General features: G+C 37.9%; 1 long non-coding RNA gene across 1 annotated transcript in view; it reads right to left on the reverse strand.

The window, feature by feature from the left end:
• The window catches only part of LOC129736245 (uncharacterized), a 116,497-nt gene extending 107,472 nt beyond the window's left edge, over nucleotides 1-9,025 (reverse strand). The window contains exon 1 of the long non-coding RNA XR_008732563.1: nucleotides 8,937-9,025. This is a non-coding gene — a long non-coding RNA (uncharacterized LOC129736245). The remainder of the gene's footprint in view (nucleotides 1-8,936) is intronic.
• Between the last annotated feature and the right edge of the window lie 680 nt (nucleotides 9,026-9,705).

Raw genomic sequence — 9,705 nt, forward strand, 5'->3', positions numbered from 1 at the left:
TAGCAGGTACAAAATCCAGCTATGCTAGTTATCTGCTTGGCACATCCCTTCTCCCATCACTTACAAATCAGGAGAGCTCAGCACGGTTGGCCACCTCTGTTTTCTGAACAGGCAACAGTCCTGACCAGTGTCAGTCTGTACAAAGACGTTGCTACTCCCTTTTACTGGAGCCACTCCAGTAACATCAGCAATGTACTCTGTAAAATGAACTTAAGTGATGTACAGAGAGAAGTCTTCCTGGCTTTCTTTAAGACAGCAGAGCATCACATGTAGAGCATCTTGATTTACTGGTAGATTAGTTTTTGAACCGACAGTGCTAACACTGCCAAAAATAAAAAAAAAATTAAAATTATCTTTAACATTAGCAAGCATAATGTGGCAGATAATCGTCTCTAAAGAATAAAACAAAGGCCAGACTAAGTCTATGCAATCTCTCATAGAGTTGTCAACTTTTTTTTTTTTGCTTCATGATTTACAACACCACGAATTGTGCAGCAGATATAACAACAGCAAAGTCTGGTGTTAAATGATTTTTCCAGCTCCCCTTATCTTCTCTAGTACTGAAAAGGCCATGTATGTCTGTCATACGGCACTTTTCCCTCACACAGAATCTAAAGTATATATTCAGGCTGGTTTCTAGAAAGCGGGAGAACAGTGATCAGACTGTCAGTGCCCAGCTTTGTTAACAATATTCTGGTGAAGCACTTCTACTACAGCCCCCACAGTGCAGAGGAAAGGACGGGGACTTTTTTGACTGTTAGTATTTGCTCTCCTGTCATTAAGTTTCTATGTGCAGCCACCTTTACTTACTTCAAGATGGCCCAAGACACAGTGTTCATCAAGAGTCCTGGGCAGGTATCAAACAACCACAGAGGCCTTGGAACACTGCTTTTTAGGAGCAGTATATGGAGGAAAATCTTGTTGCTTATGGATTTTTGGAGAACAGCTAAGACATCTTACACACAGTAAGCTTTTGATTTCCAGTAGGAGTTAAAATGCAATGCATTTGATGACAGGAGTTACCTACTTAATAAAAAAAAAACAAAAACAAAAAAACTTAAAATCAGCTGATTATGATAGAGGTATCTGCTTCATTTGTTCAAAATGTACTGCTCATTACTGAATATTACAGTTTGCTGGAGTGGTGCAGCTGGCAGAGATAAAAATGCCTGCTTTGTACCAGGTACTGGAGTTTGGGTCAGACGGATACCTCTGGAGAAAGGTGGAAGGTGTAGAATCTTTCCTTTTCTGAGAGTTACACAAACTGTTCAACTGCTGAAAGGTTCCAGAGTGCAGGTGAAACAGAGGGAGTGTAAGGAATGCAGCATGCAGATAGCCTACAGCACAAAAAGAAGCAGGAAAATAGCCAGGCTTCAGATGTGAAAGAAAGTCTGAGTTTTCTCTGAGGACACAGCATAGTCAGTGTCAAAATCACTGCAACCCAAAAAGCCATTGAAAGTTGCTGGATGAAGAACAAGACTGAAACAAAAGATCTGTCCTTCAGTGACACACTAAGCAAAGTGGAAATTTGTTTTCAAACCTCTTACTGTTATCCAACCTCAACCAGGAAACCTTGTTTTGTGTTTTTATAGCAAAAAAAACTTACTGTTGTAGTTTGTCTCCGAATACTACTAGACACAGGATACAGTTTGTAAGCCGCTCTGACTTTATATATAATGAGCACATTATAAAAGAAAGATACAGGAAGATCTACTACAAAGTTCTGGCTGACATTAAGTTTTCCTCTACACTTCCTCAAAGGAAAATGGCAGCCAGCCCCTAGGTGCTGCTCTGGGGGAATGATGAAGGCCCAACCGCTCCACTGGCAGTCTTGTAATATCAACAGGAGGGAGGACTCACCTGCAGGCCAACCCTGAGACACAGATGCCAATCTGCCCTGTGCCAGTTGCCATCTACCTTATTAAACAAGACCTGCCAGATCAGCGGAGAAGGCTGAGAGCCCCAGGTTAGGTTCAGCTCCTGCTAGAGTTGCCATCCAATTTATAAAGAGTGGTCACAGATAACAGCAAGAGACAAAACAGTGTTATGTAAAAAGAGTGGCAAGTGCACTGAAGGCTTGACCAGAACATCTGGCTACCAAACCTGCACAGGGTCTGTGCTAGGCTGTGTGCAAGGTTGGGGGTGTAACTGCTACAGAGAACTCAAGCAGGCTCTGGGCTAAAAGAGGCCTTGCTGGCAGCGCTACAAATGTTTCAAAAGATTTGTGGGTTAACTTTTAGAAGTGTCAGAAAGCAGAATGTGACCCTGACAAAGTGACAAGAGAAGCGTGATTCAGGTGCTGAAATATGAGTGCCTATTGCCATCTTTAAAAGCTCTGTATGCCCTACCAGACCTCCTGTAAGTCTGTTTCATATTTGCCAGTCCCCTGCAGATGTCTCACATACCCAAAACTATAAAAATAGGTCATCAGGTGCTTATGTGTACGCACCTGAGTCCCACTTTCAGTGTTTCTGAGACATTTCTGAGAGAGCAATTGATTGTTCTTGTGTTTTGACTAAACAAAATGTTCATCTAATTACAGCTAAATATGAAAACAAGTGTAATTCTGCCAGTCTGGATTATCCCACATGGGGGGCAGCAGGGCAGGATGGGATGAAGGGGGGGAAAAAAAAAATAATCAGTAGTAGCCTTCTGATCCGAGTTTCCACAGCTCTTACATCGAAGATGGGAAATGAGCCACCAAAACAGAGATTTGGCTTTCTAATGCTGTAATTCCAGAGACAGACAAGAAGCTTCAATGAATGTGAACAAGCTCCAAGCGTTCTGATTTCCCATTCTGGCTCTCTGGTGGCTGAGATGAGCATAAAACCAAACGTACAAATGTGAGAGACTGACTCTCAGATATGACAGCTGGTGGTAGACAGCAACTGGGCAAGCACAGACAGGAAATTGTTACCAGAGAGGCAGACAGGATGGCAGACATTGCAGGCTCCATCCTAAACTTCTTTTTCTTTGGGGCATGTGGCAGATTTGGAGCTGCTCTGTACTTATTCAGGAATACCATACATTAACTTGGTCATTAGAATGTTTTTTCTACAGCTGTGGTGGTTTAATTCAGTCACAGCCTGTCTGGAAAAGCAGGCAAGAAGGAAAAGCATGGCAAAATACACAGTCCTTCTTCAAGAGTTAAAAGCCAGTGCCAGAAGAGGTAGTTTTGGTTTCGTTTCCAACCAGCCTATAAAACCAGCTCTGACCAGGACAGGCAAAGCATGCAGATACTGAAGAACATAAGAATGAAGATGAACACTAACAAAAAAAGCCTCATGCTCCAAAACTGTGTTTTATTGACTAATAGGAGAAAATCATTGGTGAGTAATATTATTTATATAAAGCTATGTTATCGAATTCCCTCCTTCCACTGCTGCTGTCTTACTATAAAATACTTTGTGTTAAAAGTGCCTTCTTCAAACACAATACACTGTAAAGCACAGATTCCCAAAAAGAACAACTGCGAACAACTAAAGTCAGTCAGAAAAACAAGATAGTGGATCTGACAAACTAAGAAAACTGAAAGTCCACTTCAAAGTATAAAAGTGTCATATCTTCCCCACAGGGAATAAGACACTTGCAAATGGCTTTCAGCCAGCTCTTCTCTGCAATTAAACGTAGATATTATATGACTACAACACTATGCACCCTTAGCATTCACTAAACCCACATGTGAACCACAAGATGGGTAGGAGAGATGCTGCAGCTTCTACTGGGGTAACATCAACCTGGGCACAGCACTCAGAGGAATCCCAAAAAAACCACAGATCTTTGCTGCAGATTAGCACTATGGTCCCTCCCCATCACTTTTCCAGAGTCCACCTCTCTCTCACATGGTGGGAGTGCTTTATGGAAGAGAAAAAAACTCAGAGCATGAAACAGCATAGTTATGAATGAAGCAGTGTTCTTCAGGACTCTAGACTGGAGTCAGTAGTATTATCACTATTCACTCTGAGGTACCAATAACCTGATTTTGTCTTTTGAAAATGCCAAAACTGTGTCTCCTTTCTTTGTTCACTGTGAAATTTATCCTAATGGACCCACAAGACTCATTCAGTTCACAAGTCTAGGTGTAACTTCTTCTTTTAAGGAGTAGGTTATAATGAAAACAAAGTACAGGAAGCAGTCAGTCTATTCTCCCTGTGATAAACCTTATCCAAAATGGTAATCAGACGTTTCTCCTCAGTCCTCATGAACCTGTAATGTTTTCTTCTCCTTACTTCCCTAGGTTGATCAAAATGCAGCTCTTGGAAGCCTCCTTTCTAAAGCCCCAGAAAAGCAATTTCCTTCCTCCAAACATGTAATTGAGGGTTACAATATATACTGAATGGATCACACTAGAAAAAAAGCCCTTAACCAAATTCTCAAAGATGCTAATGGAATTCATTTGGTTAATGCAGAATGACCTTAAAGAGCAGATAAAACTGGACATAAAATATCACTAACAGGCTACAATAAGACATTATCTTTACAGTGACAGGAAGAGTCTTTAGAAAGGTGTACCCTGTCTGGTGGCAACCACACACAGTATTTCATCAAAGTTTAAAGCCAAATACAGGTGGCAAAAAATAAAATTATCTGGAACTTCCTAAGCACCAGGGACAAGGTTTTCAGAATAGCATGTATGATGTCATACTCTCACACCCCAAAATAAAAATCCTTGGTTAAAAATTCTGGTCATCCAAAAGACTGTACTAAAGGGTAAAGGAACTGACTCTGGTGTTCCTAGTGTTCTTTGAGAAAGATGTCAGTACCTCATTTATGCTTAAGTTTCAGCAGGGCCTTCAGGAAGTTTTAACAATTATAAGAGAAGATTAGGTAATTCACTTGCTGGAATCATGAAGACAACCTTTGTTTTTGCCATCAATTATTTTAATGCAGCTACATTTTTTGTGACAAGAATATGCATCATATTATACATTACTTTAATCTGAGTCTACCATTTCATTCATATTAATTTATAAATTTAATTTTATTCGTATTTTATATATTATATATAATTTAATTATAAATTAAATAAATTTAATATAATAAATTTATGCTACAGCAGATTTTAATGGCTCTTCTGCCATTACACAAAACAGTCCCTTAGATTTTTAGCTTAAAATCAATTCCTTGTTTCCCAGGAGTTAGTCTGGTACAAGGCTCACTTCGTGATATACTTCGCAGCACCCACAACTGGAAAGATTTTACCATACATGTTGTTCTTTTTTACCGGTTAAGTGTCTCCAGGAGTTTATACAACACATGTTTTGAGAGAACAGTCACAGATCTCTGTCATTTAACTAGGAATACTCTTTTATTGTATTCACTTATATCTCAATACAGGATACAGTGGTTTTGTTAATTGCTCAATTCTTTTATATGTGCTTACCTAGCCCCTCAAGAATACAGCCCATGATTCCTTTTTCACAGGAGAGACAGAAACATGTCAGAATATGAAGTCCATACTGCCTGAGTAAACAAAGAACGGTAAGGAGGCCTCTCATATTTATTCTCCTCCAACAAAGAAGCTGCAGCTTTTGAACTTTGCTAATTCCCTTGACTAGCCCAAGAACCTGACTCTTCTCCATGGTCCCAAACTCTTACCACCACAGACCATCAGTGAGCAGAAACCTGTGGATTTCAGGCTGACAGACAGAACAAATAGCTTGGAGTTCATCTGAAACGGGGGGAAAAAATAGGGAGCTAATTTTGATAAGAGAATGAGTTTAAAGGTCTCGGGAGCAGGGAAAGAATGTAAGCAAGGAGACAGGAATGAGACAAGGAATGATTACGGATGTGCTGAAAAAGAAAATACAAAGCTCCTCAGGAAGGGGAAGGTTATACAAGAGGGAGGACAGGGGGAGGGGGAGGAAGCAAGGGAACACGATGATAGAAAAACACAGAAAAGATATCTGAATAAGCACAGTGAAGGAGTATTAGTGTAAACATACAGCTTTCCTACTTAATTGAATGTTTTATTCCCTCTACTATTAATTTTTTAGTATTTTCTCACTGGCTGTAAAAGAAGTTCTTTGAGCCTGCCAGTATGATATTTACAGTGGATAGGAGATAGAATCCCTCAACAAGCAACTTGATTGACATCATAGCTGCTATCCTAGTAACTTACAATCAGATTTCATCAACAGCCTGGAAGAAGGCTATCAGAAGCACTTCCCAGTTGCTCTCCTATCTGGTAAAGCAAAACAAAACAAAAAACAAAACAAAAAACCCCTCAAAAACCAAAAAACCCCACTTGCCCTAAAAAGGCAGAATCCAGTAAAAGCAGCAGCAGACCAGTAATGTGTGGGATGCTGAGTAAATGACCAGAGATTGAGGAAAAAGCAGATGATCTTCCATTTATCAGTTCACTGGTCCCTAGGTGTCAACATTCCTGGTATGTTCATTGACTCAACAAGCAGTCCTGCAATTTATTAGCTACATCTCTTCAAGTTTATAGTGCTGAAATGTGTAATTAATTTGTGTGTTGTTACAAAAGCTAACCTATTTCTGTGTTCTAGCTAGTTAGCTAGCCTGGGAATCTTTGTATATGTTGATTATTTATTGCTAAAAAAGTGAGTTATTGACATTTAGAGTCATCACAAAAGACTCTTGTAACTCAAAAAAATCTGTTCCTGGAAGTACTTTAAAAAAGCTGACCTTAATGCAAGTGATTGCATGAATCCAAATGAAAACACAGTAAGAGAAGGCTAGCTGGAAATTTCAACAATCTTTTAATCCTCTCACAATTCTTTATATTACTGGACCTCTTCAGGAAATACATGAGGCGACTGCAAACGGATGCGTGGTGCCTTTTAAACCCTTGTCAAAATTCTGCTTACTGAGCTAGAATCCCAAACAGTATAAAAAACATGAACTCAGGGGGCCACAATGCTCCTTGATTTACTCAGTTAAATAATACAAACCCATACTATCAGCTTTATTATCCATTATACTACTTATGCATCAAGATGGCACTCATCCTACTTTTGTAAGCAGGCTTTTTTGTCTTCTCTTGACAATAGAATCAGTCTATGATCATCTAACTATTTCAAGAAACCATTTATAATAGTCAGCAATTGACAATATAAATATAACACCGGAGTATGAACGTAACTTTAAAATCAGTTAGGGCTTGCAATATAGTTTTGAATACAACAGAGATGTCTATACATCAAGGCTGAATACATACCACTAAGCTGAATATACAACTAATATGAATTACATCACCAAGGAAACTATGTACTCTTGATGTGTGAAACATGTCCAAACATTTACTTTATCTTATAAGCATACGTATGTAGATTTCAAGTAAATCTGCATTTTGTATTGTTGCTATCCTTTCAGCTGGGGAAAATGAGTAAGTATAAACCAGGAAAAACATAAGAATAAAGAGGAAAAAGTAGGAAAGACTATTGCTTTCAGATTATATGATGTACAAAAAATTTCACTGAGACTAACATCTTACTAAAACAATAAAGTAAAAGCATAACTGCGAGCCTAAAAATAATTAAAGCAGAGTTCACCTTATTACCCAGATCACTCAAAAAGTTAGCCATATACAGTCTCCTTTGTAGTTAGGCATCTATTCCAAGCCAATCATTCCCCCTCTTTCTGTAGTCAGCCATTCCAAAGGCAAACTCATTCTGCCTATGGAGGGCACCTACTTTAGGATGGCATTGGTCACCATTTCCCCTTGACTTCAGAAGGAAGTAAGTCTATATAACTATCAACCAAATTTTCAGATGGCTAAAACCACACAACAGACATCTGAGGTTTTCCATTACTGTAACAGCTTATCACTGCCCTAATTTCCCTAGAACTGCAAAGACAGTAAAAAGCTACATCAAATCAGAGGTATCTGAGGCAGCTGGATTCTGAAATATGACTTTTTGAACACCAAACCTAGCCTTACTTGAAAAATCTGGAACTGAAAAAAAAAAAAAAAAGGGAAAATATTTTTATTAATATTGTTCTTTGCAGAGCTCTACGAGTATGAAACACTGACCACTTTTTGTAATAAAAGATGAGTAACGTTTAATTAATTGATTTATGTATGCTTTATCCTGGCTTAATGTTATTTTATCTTTTTCATCTAGTATAAAAATAAAGAACAAAAAGGTACATGAAGATCTAAAAAACAACTTTGCACAAAATCTAGGATGATAATCAAAGTTGTTTGGCTTGTTCAGTCACATAACTTTAGAAAGGGATATTCATGGAAAAAATCAACGGGGGGAGAACGTGACTAAAAAAGTGAGAAAAATGTAGTTTGTGAAAAAGATTGTTTATGTCTTCTTTACAAGACAAATGAACTGAACCACAAAGACAGAATTTTTATATTACATTAAATTTTAAATAAAGCTGTATGAGAAATATTTCTGTTAAATGAGGCATTAAAAAAAAAAAGGAGATCCTCCTCACACTTCACTGCCATTCCATCAAAACCTGATGTATAATAAGGAGAAAAGGCATAAGACGACATGAATTTCAAAATAAAGGCAAAAGTAAAAAATAATGCAATAAAAAAAAATTAGTAAACATGTGCAAGAATGTTAAAACTGTTGCTACAGCTAGCTCAAATTTGTATTTACTCAAGTTTGTGCCGGCTCCTTTATCTGTACAAATAAAACAAGTGTTTGAGGCACCTTTCTCTTCTTTTTATTTCCTGTATCAGTTGAATTAAATTGTAAGAGATTACTTTTTTTAAAAAATCTAGATTCTCTTCTAGTTTTCTAAGTAATTAAATAACATCTTTTTGAAGACAAATTATGATGTTTTAGCAAGAAAAGTTCTGACTATAACTAGATAAACCCAGCAACCACAGGAAAGGCCATTCCACCCAACTTCAGCAATAAACTCTGTAAAGCGTGCTGCATCTACTCTAAAAAACCCACAGAGCACTAAAGAGGCTTTCTCATAGGCATGTAGGACATGTCACATACCTGCCATCATGGTGAAATCTGGGCACAGCTTGCTTGTGTTCTGGATGGCAATCTATGTCAGGCACTTCACCAGTCTTAACACAAGGCCTAAGAAATAGAAGCAAAACAAAAAATTCCATCAGCATCCACATTTGCAACGTCTGCAAACAAAGGTGCCTTCCACGTCATGCTATCCATCACCTTGCTCTTGTGTGTTGTCATTCAGTTTGTTCCATGACAGAAAGGGCAAAAGCCATGTGTACCTCGTTTAGGCTTACCCAGTTCAACAGTGAGATCTGAAGAGAAGAATTAGTCTGGCTACAATTGAAACATACTGTTGTAAGCATTTTGCCAGCCACTATCATCCTGGCACTGTACATTGCCACATACTTTTGTATACTACTTGATGAAGAATTTCTAGCCAATACACCCATCTGTTATGTAAGTGAAAATAATCCCATACAAATAAAACAAGGAAAATATGCTTGCAAATCTATAATAAATTTGGGTTTCTATAACTATCAACATTTGAAGTTTTATGAAGGTCTACCCTAAAAATAACCTCTTGTTATGCATTATCAATTAAGAGTAAATATTTAATGAGCAGCTAGTTGTACAAAATTGTATCTTAAGTTTACTTGAAGACTACAGCAAATTATACAAAGTTTAAGGTATTTTAAAATAAAAGTATGTTGAAAGTAGTTATTTAAAACTAAAAACAACTCTAAAGCTGAAAACTCAAAAAGAACAGTGTGGCACACACTTCAATTCAATCTTGATCTAGGAGATC

This window comes from Falco cherrug, chromosome 5 (genome assembly GCF_023634085.1).
Source record: "Falco cherrug isolate bFalChe1 chromosome 5, bFalChe1.pri, whole genome shotgun sequence".
Lineage (NCBI taxonomy): Eukaryota > Metazoa > Chordata > Aves > Falconiformes > Falconidae > Falco > Falco cherrug.